Raw genomic sequence first — 15,876 nt, 5'->3', positions numbered from 1 at the left:
AGCTCGAGGTAACAGCACATACCATTACCTCTGCTATGGTATAGTTTTGTAATCACAATAAGTGTTTAAAAATTGTAGTACTATCTACATAGAAATACACAAAAAAGTTAATTGTATTAAATCATTTAATTTATGTGAAATGTTCTTGTTTCATCTGTTACATTTACTAGATATTCATTTTTATTATTATCATATGATTTTCAGGTAGTGGTTTCCTTCACATTTCTGTATAGCCTATGTCATGTATATACGACAAAAGTTCCAGCGAATATACTGAAGGCAACGTTAATATTCTGAAGTTTTTTAATGCACCTGGAAGACTGCCTATATGATGATGTAAGTATGATTCGGATGATTTTTTTTAAAGCTTTTTCCCAGTCTCTGCAAGTCCCAAAACTATTTATTATACCATAAGATATTATAGAATGGAAGTTGGCCCTAACTGCATTAAACAATCCTTATCTCTAAGCTTGTAACTTGACTAAAATATGACATCATAACATGCTTTTAGTTTTTTTCTTTCTCTTTGTTTATTGCAATAGTGTATAATTGAAAACCTCTTCGCAATAAGGATGGAACCAATAAAACTGTAATTAATGTAGGAAGGAAAATAATTTCAGGGGCATATTTCTTTAGGCCTATATTTACTATCACAACCATTTGGCTAACAAAAGATTCAAGTTTATTCCGCCATAGAACATAATTTGTTATAAATAAATGCTTTAAATTACTTTTTTCATCTTCATAACAAATTTCAATAATCTGAAGTTACACCCTTCTCCCAGGGAAATCTTCAATTATAATCTTTTCTGTCCCTCCAGTCAAAATACTGGGAACAACAATATGGTCTATCCGAGAGTTTTGCAGAAGTTTTGATGCCAGTGTCGAAATATTATTTTAATATTGTATTGCTATTAGATTTCCAATGGAATTATAGTGGTTTTACCTGTGTTTAATTTAAGTCCATTATTTGTTAACCATTTACTTGGTTTATTGTTTGTCTCCAAAATAGGCCTACTTTTTATAAGCTATAGCTCATTGTCTTCGCCTCTAAACAACAAGGACATAAGGAGCAGAAATAAAGGACATTACACAATTCTGTTCATTAATAAAGCACTCAAAAGCATATAAGGCGGAGATCTAGGGCCATATGAATAAAACTGAAGGATTTCCATCGAAGCAAGAGGTTGAAGTATAAGGCTATGCTTTGAAGCAAGAGGTTGAAGTATAAGCATATGCTTCGAATTGTAAGAATAACCTCTACCTTATCCTTCAACCTTCTGCTTCTAAGACAGGAGCATGTGCTCATAACAGTTGTTGTGACGTTTCATGTTGCAATACTGTGCATTTGTCGGCGCTCTTTATCAACTCAGTGCGGGTGTTAGGTTTCATAAAGAAACGCGATAAGCAGCAATGGCGGGCCTCCCAATGACAGCAACTTTTCTTCTGATGCTAATAAACTAAACTTATTTCAATCACAACTAGGTAAAGATTCTGTGTGATTAAAACTGTATCTTCTGATTCAGACAGCGGTAGCTGTGAGCCCCTTGAAAGTACAATGATATTTTTAGCTACACATCCCGGAATATTAGAAAAAAGTCACAAGTTGCAGAAGTACAAAGGAAAAAAAAAAAGACAGCATTTCAGAAAATGATAAAATATTTCGAAGAAAATTCGGCATACTAATAACTTCCTCCTAACATGTGTCTTTGCAGTGGTCATAATAGTATTATTAAATATAATTGCGCCTACTGTGAGTGTGAGAAATAATGATAGTTAATTAAAGTTTCTGCATTAATCTGTGTGCATCAATAAAATTGAGTAGAAAACTTATATCAATGCAGTGACGTGAATAGATTTGAAGTCCTTCCAGTGGCAGGTTTCTCTGGCTCTAAAATATTTTCATCTTCATTTAAATCCTGTACATTTTCTGTAAAGTCATAGTCATGATCATGTAGGTACTTCTCTAGCCTACATTGTGCAACACAAAGCAACAAACAATGATTGTTGGGACATTTGAGGCAGCAATGTACAGGCGTATTGTAGAATAGAAAACCTACTTCTTAGTTGGCCAAATGAAAGTTCTGTTATAAAATAACTGTCTCTTTATTTTAAAATCCGATTTCGATATGATACCATGAGCCATGATTCTAAGCCGTCAACCAGTAGGACAGTATTTTTAAATCCACTTAACACATCACGAACTGATGAATTTTTCCTTATTCTACAGTCATGAACGAACCCTGACCAACTAGCTGTAACACTTGTAAAGCGTTCTTTTGCATTGCATGTAGCCTGCAACATGCTAATCATTTCATGATCATACCAGCATGCTGTGTAGGTTTAGGAATACACACGAGTCCAGTCTAATACACTAATAGCATTCGGAAAATTAAATTTCTATAACTGTTCAGTTATTGCAACAGTTATACGTATCTTATAATGATATTGACAACTTGAGCCATATGTTCGCTTTTTCTGTTATTTTTTTAGATACATTAATAACAGGTCCCGCGCCATGGCATCGTGGTCTAAGGCATCCTGCCTAGGACTCGCGTTACGGAATGCGCGCTGGTTTGAGTCCTCATGGGGGAAGAAATTTTCTCATGAAATTTCGGCCAGTGTATGGAACCGGTGCCCACCCAGCATCGTAATGCACTTCGGGAGCTATGATAGGTAGCGAAAATCCGATTTTGCAAACCAGCTATATCAGCTGGGGCGATCATAGTGCTAACCACACGTTATCTCCATTCTGGTTGGATGATCGTCCACCTCTGCTTCGGCATATGGATGTGAGGCTAGCAGCCGGCTGGTCGGACTTGGCCCTTCATGGGCTGTAACGCCATGGATTTACTTTTTACTTTTACACTAATAACAGTTTTACTCATAGTGGTGCCATGTATATCCATCTCTTCTACAATACCTGATTAGAATCTCGGATCGACCATAAACTCCAAAAAAAAAAATAAATAAATAAATAACAAATAAAATAAAATCATCATTTTCATTTCCGAGGATGTGTGACTGGCTTTAAGAGGACTGGATCCAATACGAGTCCGCACACTTAGGCACGGTTTGGTCCATTGTGAGCTCTATAGGCCTATATCCGATAATTGTTCAAGTCCGACGGTGACTTCAGTGGAATCCATGAATCCGACGCTGATAAGTTGGCCAACCTGCCTCGGCTCCAGATACAGCCAGGTCTCGTTTCACGAGTAGCCTGATAAACTCCAGGGGCTCCAGGCCCCAAGCCCTTCCTATATCAGCATCGGAAACTCCCAAGACTTTACACTAACCTATTTTTATTATTGCAGATAATAGATGAAATGAAATGATAGATGGAAATGGGAGTATCCCGAGAAAATCCTTTGCAACGTCTGATTTTTCAACCACAGACACTTGGACTAAAGAGGCGGCTATTTCCGAGAATGCCCCTCCTCTTCTCCCCCGTGTTTCTTAAAAAAAATGGGATTAATCCATTGGACATTTTCTTCATTAAGTGTACATAAACTCTTGGTCCAACCGTAGGAATTCATAATCAAAATTTTTGACTTGCTGTCTTAAGGGGAGAGGATGGTATTTTTCAAAACTTTTTTCCTAGTTGGTGTAAATAATTAATTTTTTGTATGTAGAGAGCTCATAGCTCTGGCAACTCAACCAAATAAAAATATAAAAAAAAAAATTATTTGGGGGCCCAAATTTGAAAAAAAAAATATACCCAATGTAGGATTGAACTAAAACCGATATATCTAAACCGTTTTTAAAGATGGATTCAAACAGTTTTTGCAATGTATTGGCAAAAGTATGTTCTACAAACTGTCTTTACAGAATGTTGATATTTGTCCCTACGTTGGTAAAATAAACAATTAAAATTTAATAACAATTTTTTTATTTCCTTTCTTGCAAACAAACGGACGTATTTTTAAAATGAAATCAATTTACAAAATTCTGTTACAGAGAAAAGTTTCCTAATAGTCTAAAGAATGTGTGTTCTAAATATCATGCATGTATCTTTAATAGTTCAGAAATTATATTCATTTTGTCTGGCAATGTAGCAAAAAAAAGAAAAATGAAGTTACTGGAAACCAATAAAAGCGGGTGTGTGATTTAAAAATCCATAGCGCAGGAAGTTTAAAACTGACGTCTCAACATCCGATAAGGGTACAAATACCCACAAAATGTTATGCAATGTATTGCACACATATCAAAGGGTATTTTAAAGAAAAAAAAAAAAAAAACAATTTTTTGAAAATTTAATTTACCGGAAACAACAATAAAAGTGGGCGAGTGATTTAAAAACCCATAATGCAGGAAGCTTAAAAATGGCGATCCACACATATCACAGAGTATTTTAAAGAATTTTTTTTTTTTTTTTAAATTTAATAATTTTTCATCAAAAATACCATCCTCTCCCCTTAAAATAGTAGCTTCTGCAACCTTCTCGAGGTTGTTCCACACTGTTCTTTTCTCGCTCCCAAGGTCCCAGAACAGTCTAGATAACACCCTAGATCATATATACTAACAGATAGCTCTTTTATATAATACAATGCAGAGTCTCGCGCAAAGCCAATCTACCTAGAATTTTTAGACCATGTTATCGGTGGGCTAAATTATGATTCATTATCTCTTCTGTTTTTATATATTTGTCGTGAATATTATTTATATTATCAACTGAGTGTATAACATAATTTATCCGTTAATTGATATTTCACTAATGATAAATCCAAAGAACAATGGGAAATAAGGGACTAAACACTGAAAAATAAATAAAATAAGAGAATTTGACGTTCATAATTATAATGTTGTCGGAGTTTTGTTATACTTTACTTTGAATTATTTTAATTTGCACCACAAAAACTTATGAAAATTAATGTTAACATTACCTATTTAGTTATGATAGTATATTGCAAAATTTGTGCATATAGCCTGATTACAATATATAAGTAATCCTATCCTAACCTAACCAATGGTAGTCTTGTTTATTTCAGACATGTTCGTATAATTATACAAAAACAAGAATAATCTAGTTTGCAGCCTGTGATATTGTCTCGTTTACAGTATTATATAATATACATATTACGATATTACTAGGTACTTTAACAATATATAGTTAATAATATTATAAAATATACAGGCCTAATCCATTACCAAGAAATAGCCCTTCCCTCACATGTTCAATACTGTTTACCTCAAAAGGCCTTCAAACCTTAAAAACTATTAGAAACTGGATTAAAATAGTCATGTTGATGTAGGCCTACAACATTACATTTTTTGTCACTACTCCTGATCCCATTCTAACAGTTTCAGGTTTTGTAATTTGTAACAATACTAACAATACTGATGGGTCATTCCATAGTCACACACGTAACATTTTCGAAGTAACTATGATCTTCACAGGATACTTAATCAAATACTTAGGAGTTCATGAAAGACACATCACTGTTTTTTAACGTAAGCATTCCAAAATATAAACAGAAAATCATAATGAAAAGGAATAATTAATAATGTAAAAAATATTAAATATTATATGGTGTGACACATGAACATTTTCTTGCCACTTAATTTATTACCAAAATGGAAAATGTTCATATTATTGTGCCAAATGTCATAAATGCATTTAGTTGTTTTTGAAACAATTAAGACATTTGTGAAGTACATGTAACTGCTAAATCGCATACTTTAATAAAAATAACAGTGCCATTAACAAATAAAATATTACAAATTATATTGTGACACACGAACATTTCTGTCAAGTTGATTACTAATCTTTTCAAATGCATATAGAGATTTACCGTATACAAAGTGCCTACAGTTCTTATTATACAAAGCAACACTTGATTACACTGAAGTATCCACACCTGTGGAGTAACGGTCAGCGCATCTGACTGCGAAACCAAGTGGCCCGGGTTCGAATCCCGGTCGGGGCAAGTTACCTGGTTGAGGTTTTTTCCGGGGTTTTCCCTCAACCCAATACGAGCAAATGCTGGGTAACTTTCGGTGCTGGACCCCGGACTCATTTCACCGGCATTATCACCTTCATATCATTCAGACGCTAAATAATTTAGATGTTGATACAGCGTCGTAAAATAACCCAATAATAAAAATTACACTAAAGTACACTTTCAGATTTAAAATATCCACGGTTGTTTACAACTATATGTGGTGATATCTCCTGTGTAATGTCACGTAACAAATACATCAATATAGGCTATCCACTTTTTCTGCCATTTGTAGTACTTCCCTTTTTTTAACAACACAGACACTTTAAATTCTTCGCCACTACAAGCTTTTGTAACTTCCTCTGCTTATCTGACGTCTTTTTTTAAATTGATTATTTAACTATGTTGTATCAACTACTAGGTTATTTAGCCTCGATGGAATTGATGATAGTGAAATGATATTTGGCGAGATGAGGTTGAGGATTCGCCATAGATTACATGACATTCGCCTTACAATTGGGGAAAACCTCGGAAAAAACCTCAACCAGGTAACTTGCCCCAATCAGGATTTGAACCTGGGCCCACTCATTTCACGGTCAGATGTGCCTACCATTACTCCACAGCAGTGGACCAAACATGGGTTATGTACATTAATTCTTTTGACTTTCGGTTAGCTTTCTTAAGAATACGCATAAAGAAATGTAGTGTTTTCCAGGCTATCCTTGTAATATTAGAGACTTATTTCAACCAGTTTGTTACTAAAATATATACAGTACATAAGTGTTTACTTGTGACACTGGTGATCCATTTAATTGGTATATGAGACGAATTTAATTTTGTGTTTTACAGAAGGATACATATTGATTTACTTTTGCTCACATTGATTTTAATTTTATTTGTTGTAGTCCAGTTTTCAATAATGTCAAGCTAGTTTTGCAAGGCGGTGATATAAGATTTATCACTATTTTTTTCTGTATATTATACAGTCATCCACGAATAACCTTGCCTGAGAAGTGACATTTCTATTCAAATCCTACAATAATTTTCAGTGAATATTTTGCACCGAGAAGCTATTATACATTTAATTTTACTTCTGAGACCAGTGAAATATATGCCAATTTTATTAGAAAGATGCATGTATAATTATCCAATAGCATGATATTATCTGCAACAAAAACTAAAGGGCATGAAAGAAAAGAAGAAAACATTAATGCTGTGGTTCTTAGAGTTCCATTAGAGTTACACGTTCATTGTCCACTGAAAGTTGTATTTCTCTATTGAAGTGTAAAAGAGAAACTCTCATAAATTATGTCAGAAACAAAGAAAGGCACCACCCAAATATGTGGGATAATTAATTTAATAATGTTATTACCGGGACTTGAAAAAAGCAACCATATGTAACGGGTGGGGAAAAAAATACTTTTTAATCGCGCTTCTATAGTTCGACAATGCTGGCTATTCAGAGTTTTGCCTGACAGGTGAGCTACCATAAATTCCTTGAAGTCCTAGTTATTACTGAAGCCAAATGTGTATCTATTGTCAAGAGTCCATTTTATTTATACTTGTTAAGACATTATTCATAGACTAGTTACCGCTTTCAGTTTTGATACTACATACATGAAATTAATCTATTATTATTCGTCCTATTTATACATTTATATTGAATGATTCGGTCTACCTTCATAACACATCTCATCAACAATACTCGATAAGAGTTGAATTAGCTTCCATGCTGCGTTGTATTTATTTTGTCATGTTCCTATAGCAGGAATATTAAATAGGAATTCCTTAAAACAGATTTATATTCACTCCTATGCCTTTATATAGAATACCAGTACATATACTGTATTTCTTAAGATTTGGTTACTTTATAAACAGTATGTTAGTGCAAGAACTCTTTTTCATATTTAATAATTCTGGCATGTGTCAATAAATATGCTTGAGACCTCTGTCTCTCTGAATTACTCTTTACTAACTGGAAACATATTCCAAATTTATATTTTAAAAAAGTATTAAAATATCCTCACAATTTAGAGCATAACAATTCCCGAAATAATCATCCTACATTAAATTATTAAGATAAAAATGATTCAATCTATCGCTTGTAACAATACCTTTATGGTCCTAATAAATTAAGAAATAATTTACATCCAACAGATTTATTTTAAGATGGCCTGCAGTTATTATTTTGAATTTTATTGTACCTTAATAAATTGAGTTAAGGTACAATAAAATTTCATCAAGTTTCAAACAAAGTAATTCCATCTTTCCAACAGGGGGACAATAAATACTTAAAGTAATGCTAAACTCGAAAAACTTATTGATGCAACTTAATTTCATATTCTATACCACTAACACCAAAAAAAAGTGTCCTATTGTTCATACTGATTCAAGATGAATAGTTTCTTAGTGTTTGTCCATTCCACTTTTTTTATTGTCCTTCCCATTTCTATTTCTCTCATTTTTAGTAGGTACTTCACATATAGTATATGTTTTATTTTAATACATATAATGACCATGAAGATATTCGGATATGTCTTACAAAATTCTTGCTGAAGACCATTGTGGTAATATTCTGCCGCATCTGTAGTTTGTACATTTCGAAATTTTCGTGCTTCAGCCCAGAATTCAGGCGGGGGGAGGGGAGGTTGATGTGCCAATGTAGTTTTCCAGAATATAATAATATTCAAAACATTCTCTAATAGGAGGGGCCTCTGATATTAGCTCTGTAAAAAATCTGATATCGGTACTTCTGTTGCTGGTAAATAAGAAAGAACGAAATATAAAAGTTTTTAACCACTTTCGAATTTCAGGTGCTTTGTGTCTCAGCTGCTGGTTTGATATACTGTTTGTTTCCTTTAATTTTCCAGAGCAAAAACTGTCCTAAGCGAAATTTACACTCTGTAATTTTAACACTGGGAACATTTATTTTGGCAGCATTGTGTGATGCTATTTCATAATATAACAAGAGCTTTGAAATGATTAACTGCTAACTACTTACCTAGGTGAAGCGGTTCCTGTGATTTCTGAAGTGAAAACCGTTCAATTTATAAGGAATTTTTTTGTGGAGATGCATTTGATTGTATATGCAAGGTGTAAAAGTGCCTAAACTAACTGACCCCAGTGCTGTCATGGAAGCCACACGAGGCAATATATCGTATGGAACCTACAATTTTTTTTAATTAATCGTATGGGGAAATGAAAATTTTGTCTGTAAGGAGCCATATGGCATATGGGTGCCTAAGTTTTGTACGTGGAGATCTATACAGATCTTAGATCATCTCTTCCTGTTCCTACTGTACCTACCGCCTATTTTGTTTGATGTTCATAAACAAAAATTATCCACCTCTTCAGCACTGGAATCCAGAATTATATAAAATAATGGTTGAAAAACAAGAAGTGCTGCAAATATACACTCCAAGATTCATCGAGACAAGTGTGCATCTATGGTGGTGCTACATGGTGTATTCTTTAAATCAAACTTGTACAATTAAATTGTAAAGCAAAACAATTTCTTTACTTCTTCTTTAATATTAAAAAAAATAATTATATGACAATTGGAGAAATAGAGAGAGGAGAGTAAAATATATTTCAAGGGAGAAAACAAGGGGTGGGGTGTATGGCCAAGAAAAAAATTACCATGACAGCACTGACCAAACCTAACCTGTTACAGACTCATGTATGTAAGGTGAATAATAAGCTGAGTATGAAGGAAACTACCTCAGCGATAATTTAACTCTTATAGATGAACTATATAAAGAGCTTCAAGTGTCAATATTGTCTCAAAGGTTTCTGTGTAACAAACTTCATTTAGAAATGTCCATCTGCGATTATGTTACCTGTAGAAGAAGGAAGAAATATTGTCGTCATATGAAGTTACTCAAATTTCCAATTAAGGACAGGGAAAGGCTACAAAAGTTATTTTTGATTTCACCCTTATAAATTGAACGATTTTCACTTCAGAAATCACCGTAACTACCTCAGCACTAGTTTCAGTAAATTAAGGACCAGTATAAAGTAAATTTGATTAAAGTGAGAAAGAAATTCGTAAGGGAGGCGGTCAGGAGGGATTGAGGTTGTCTACTAATTCGTTGCAAACAACTATTATACGCTATTTCATTTGACTAACGATGATTTGTAGAGAGCAAAATACCTATGGTAGGGTAAAGAATCTAAATCAGTACGTTTGAGAACGGATATAAAAGTGTCAGGAAAATAACAGAATTACCGTATATTGCAATTAACTCTGCATTGGCAGAGAAACCGCACAGGGTATCGTAAATCTGCTGAAAATTAGAAAATTGTGTAAAAAAATGCATTCAGAGCGAATTTTCCAGCCTGATATCATCTCGCCCACGTTATGGACATAATTCAATACCGTAAGACTGATATAAAACGAATACTAGAACAATTTGTTAACCAAAGACGATGTTCAGTAGTTATTTAACAACATACAGAGCAAATAAAAACACAAACGCATATTCTAGCAATAGTTCAGATGAAAAGAAAATGATTAGTACGACCGCTTATTCGTAAAAAGAACACTGCCAGCTGTGTAGCCTACATGAAGCAATATATCAGGTCTACGTTATGAACACGTTGAATTTAATGTGGACGAGAAACGTAGTTATTATTTATCTGCTTCCATATCGCATCATATAATACACCTGTAAAATGAAAACATATAGGCCTAGAAAAGAGGAAACATGTTTGGGGGGAGGGAGTTGTAATTCTTCCCCTTTCGGATAAATTTCAGAAGAGGGATACCTGCTTTTCCTTCATATTCAAAAATTGTAATCTTGTTCACACAAAATAAATTAGTGCCTTTTCGTGAGCATCATGATGTGCATTCAACAAACGCAGACAAATCTGCTCTTTTTAGTATTTTGTGATAATTGTTGCTAGGGAGGTATTGTATACTGAAAATTAAAAACAATTAGACTTCGTACATCAAATGATGACAGGTTATATATTGAACGCAAACAACATTATATCAGCCATGTACCAAAATGTCATCTATGTGTGTTGATGAATTTGGATAAAACAAGCTTCTGTATACTACAATTTAGCGACACATCAAAGTCTTATTGTAACATAATCTCACATTACAATGAGAAAGAAATTTGGAGGTGGCATGACGTAAAATAGTCATCCCACAGTCGTATTACTCTATGTACTGTTCAGGTACTCTGCCATCTAGTGTTTGTTATTGCAAGCTCATTTCTCGACACTAGCCCAAGCCCCTACAGTCTCGGCTGCGCGAAACGAGGAAACCGGGGCAAATTGAACGCTGCGCTTGCCGCCATATTGTTGGAGAGCAGACAAATAATAGCAGTGCGTAAATCACGCAATTTAACGCTGTGATGATCTAAAATTGACATATTATGGCCATTTTCGACGTTTAACGTAAAATTTGGACGAAATAAACATATTCAAAGTTTCATTGATATGTGTTAGAACATTAAAGAAAAGAAAATACGTATGCAGTAATTTATAGAAAACTTACTGATACATCCATAAATAGGCCTACACAATACACATTATAGATTGTATAATTTTACGATAATCAGCAAATTGTTAGGTTTCAGAGAATCTAAAATTATATTAACATATTAACTCTTAGATCACAAGACATAAATATATGCACCTTGATTACACAAGTTCTTGTTATGATCAAAGTCCTAAGTGAAATAAATATGCGATAATCAGTGTAGACTTGCTGTTAAGTTTTAGAGAATCAAAAATAAATTATATTACCGGTACTTTTAGACCACAGGACATAGGTAATCTGGCAAAATATAATATGCGAAGGTAGCCAAATTACATTGAATTCATTCTTCAATTAATAAATGGAATGCTATCAATTATAAAAAGTATCGGTACCTAATACATTGCAAACAATAGGTAACGTGAAGACCTAAAAACTAAACAATCACTTTATGCAAGATAAAAAAAAACACATACTTTTTATGTGTGGATTTTTTACATATTGTATTGTTATTTTAAATAAATAAAATAGATATATTATCATTGCTTGCGGAGTGATGGTACATAATTTTTATGCACATATGCAATATCAATAAGATGCCATTCCTTGCTTTTGTTAATAAAATATATCCGGCAAAATGTAAAAGAGTTATTTATAGGTGAACTCTGAATCATAAATTCACAAAGGAGGCTTAGCTATTATAGCTATTTATTTATTTATTATCTGTATATTTATTTATCCATATATGGATCTTGAATGAAAGTTTATTATCTTGCAGATAAATTCATTTACATAATAAAAAAAAAATGATCTTTCCACTAATGTTTTAACATCTGATGTGTAAGTCTAAATAATTCACTCAGTGGGATTTCTCTACAGTCTGATATACCTGTACTAACAATTAAGTATTCTTTATTGTCGTAAACTACTGATTGATTTTTAATGATATTGATATTGTAACAACAGAGATAATATTATATCGTACCTTTTGCAAATAGCTTGGAAAATTAAACAGGGATGGTATTATCGCCGCGCTCTCATGGTTAACATTCGGCAGGTCTTTGAGCGGCCTCATGCGTTCGGCAGGTCTTTGAAATTTAATTGTATTATTGTTTTCAATTTCTTGTGTCGCCGCTCCAATCACTCGCCTCAATTTCAATAATGTAACCAATAAGCTGCTTCAATTATTATTAAATGACACTTACTTGTCTAATCCACGTAGACTAAACCCGAGGTTGCATGTGCTGAGGACGAACATTAAGGTATGTGATTAAAAATTATTATTAAAGAGTTATTATTAAGAGTTAAGAAAGCCAACGTACTCGTATATGAAATAATAATAATAATAATAATAATAATAATAATAATAATAATAATAATAATAGCCATTTAACAATATAACAAACTAGTGCTTATTCTTATCGAGAAAGTAGACGTGACAACGTGACGCTTAGAGTGAAACCTACAGAGCAACAATCGGTCGGCAAAATTATTTTTTTAAACCACACCGCACGTTATTGTATGATGCCGAGATGTTAAGCATGAGTCCGCGGCGATAATATATCATCTTTCAAAATTATATTGCCATTACTTTCACACTATTCACTAAAAACACCCGAGACAAAACAAAGGACAAGTATGACAATCGTGTTTACCGCTCTATTTCTACCAGTAGCATGGCGGCGTAAACATGCGCAGACTGGTTTCAATTTTGGACAGCACACCAGCGCTCTGTGTGAGTCTAGTATACTATTATAAGGTCTTTGCACTAGCCACGCATAGCGTCTGTTATTTTCCAGTTGCGTCTAAATTTAATATAAGCTTGGTTAATCTGTTTTATATATGATCTAGGATAACAATCATGATAAATAAGAAACTAACCATAAGTGGAAAACAACTAAAATTCTACATTAACAATAGTAAATGTTGCAACAAAGCAATTAAACAAGAAGTTTAAAACAACTAAAATTCTATATTTGGTTATTCTATCCTTAGAAACTAAGAAATATATAAAAAAAAAATTTAGTTGGAGAACAACTATTTTGGTAACACTGAACCAGCACAGAAGCACGCAGGAAAAATAGCAAGGAACCTACCCTCGAAATCCAGCAAGCTAGCCATCCACGGAGCCACCAGAGCGCATTATTAACGGTGAGTGACCACGCAGGCGACCCATCCGCGCAGCCACCTTGGAATCCAAAACAGAAACACGCACCGTCTGAACCGGGCTTAACTACTGTCGACTTAACCCGCGAGTTTAATGGCTACCACTGGGGCGAATATTCACGTCACAACAGTGCGGCGTAGGCTTTTGGAAGCTGGACGAAGGGCTCGTAAGCCTATTAAGAAGCAACTGCTAACCCCTGTTATGTGCAAAAAACGCTTAATGTGGGCAAAATTACATCAACACTGGACAGTGAATGACTGGAAGAATGTACTTTTTTCCGATGAGTCTCATTTCGAGGTCCACGGCCACCGCGTTTCTTACGTACGGAAAGGATCCGAAACAGTAACAGCAGCTCATCTCCAACAAGCACCCAAATACCCCCCTAAAGTAATGTTTTGGGGTTGTTTTACGCATGAAGGGCCTGGACAGAGCCTTCTTTAGTTACAAGCCGGGCCATGGGTAGGTTTAGCAACGCTGAGTGGAGGCGGGAGATTTTAGAATGATATTGTGTTTGCTCATTGCTTTCGTTATACGTAACGCGTATTTTTTCAATATTACTTCATGCACAAAGGTAAGATCAAGATTCAGAGTAGTGATGTAAATTATTACGGGTTCGAAAATAGTGTTTTATTGCAATCAATTAGCTATACTTCAAAATACGGCGTAAGTAGGCTACTTACATACAAAGGCTGCCACTTAAAATAATTACAAAAAAAAACATATTTTTATTGATAGTACGAAGGTAAATAAATAAATAAAAAAGATATTCCTTGCACCGAAAATAATAAAATCAATAATGCAATAAAGACGTAAGTGCCTACGCAATATTCTTAGGTTCCATTCAGTTAACAAATTTGTGGCTAACAAATTGACAGTGTTTTGCGACTTAATGGTGTTTCATCTGTGAAAGGTTTAGGATATATTTTAATATTATCTTATGCGATTATCTATCGTGTTTTTCTACAAATATTTCAGATGCCTAGAAAGTGCTGTGTGCCTATGTGTCGTAGCAACTAAACTTATAATTAAAAAAAGTAAAAGCATACTTGTTTTTTATTGATGGTACAAGGGAAAATAAATAAATACTTAAAGAAATGTTACTTGTACCAAAAATAAATAAAATAATGACGTACTTTCGCAATACCCTATTCCAATCAATTAACCATTACGTGGCTAGTAAATTGACAATGTTTTGCCGCTTAATGTTGTTTCATCTCTGACATGAAAGGTGTAGGATATCATATGCATTTTAATTTCGGTCAATAGTTTCTTCGGTTTACATTTTATTTTAGGCCTATTTGCATAATTCACATTCTTAGCTTGTTTTCTGGGTGAATGTAGAGTCTCCAACGCCCACTTTTATCACTGCCAATGTTGCGCTATAATCGTATATGGAAGGTAGGCTATAACAAAAACCTAAACTAACCAAACCCAACCTGTCAAAGAAGCAACAAGTTATACTAAATATATGTAAAATTGGCCTATGTCTCTATAGTGAGCGGGACATAAGTAACATTGACCAAACCAACAAAGTGATTATATGCATCTACAAATTATAGATAGTTCTGACGTATAGCAGGCATTCCGAATCTTCAACAAAACTGCAACATTTATGGGATCACAAAACAGCTGTTTACAGTGACTTTGAAAACCAACGGCGTAACTTTATTGATATAGCAGGCGAGACCCAACAATTTGACTAGAATTCTGATACACACAAACCACAAATAAGAATATAAAAATGTGGTTATACAATATTTAATAGAATAGTCAATTACTTTGTCATCCATAACCGTAAAATTTCCCAAAGACTGCAACCATTTTATTTTCATTTATTGTCTTGTTTCTTATCACCAACACGCATTTAGTTTATAATACATCAACAATTAACGTTTGGTACGACCGCAAACATAATTCCATCGACACACTTATATTGTAACATTAATTTACATTGAAAATCGGCATTAGCACAAACACGTGTACTGTACGGTCAGCCTCCGGGTGACAGTTAATTACAGTGTTGCCGACATATAGCCCCGGCTTGTAACTAAAGAAGGCTCTGGCCTGGAGCATTAATACCTATCATGGGAATGATGAATTCTGACAAATATATTCACTTATTGGAAACCAGAATCGTACCCCAGCTGCAAAAATCATTTCCGGATAGCAGGTGTGTTCCAACAAGACCTGGCACCATGCCATATGTCTCGAAAAACTACAGAATTCTTCAACAAGAAGAATATTCAGGTACTCCCCTGGCCAGGCAACTCACCCGACATCAA

The sequence above is a fragment of the Periplaneta americana genome, chromosome 3 (genome assembly GCF_040183065.1).
Source record: "Periplaneta americana isolate PAMFEO1 chromosome 3, P.americana_PAMFEO1_priV1, whole genome shotgun sequence".
Lineage (NCBI taxonomy): Eukaryota > Metazoa > Arthropoda > Insecta > Blattodea > Blattidae > Periplaneta > Periplaneta americana.
This window is presented reverse-complemented; position numbering follows the sequence as displayed.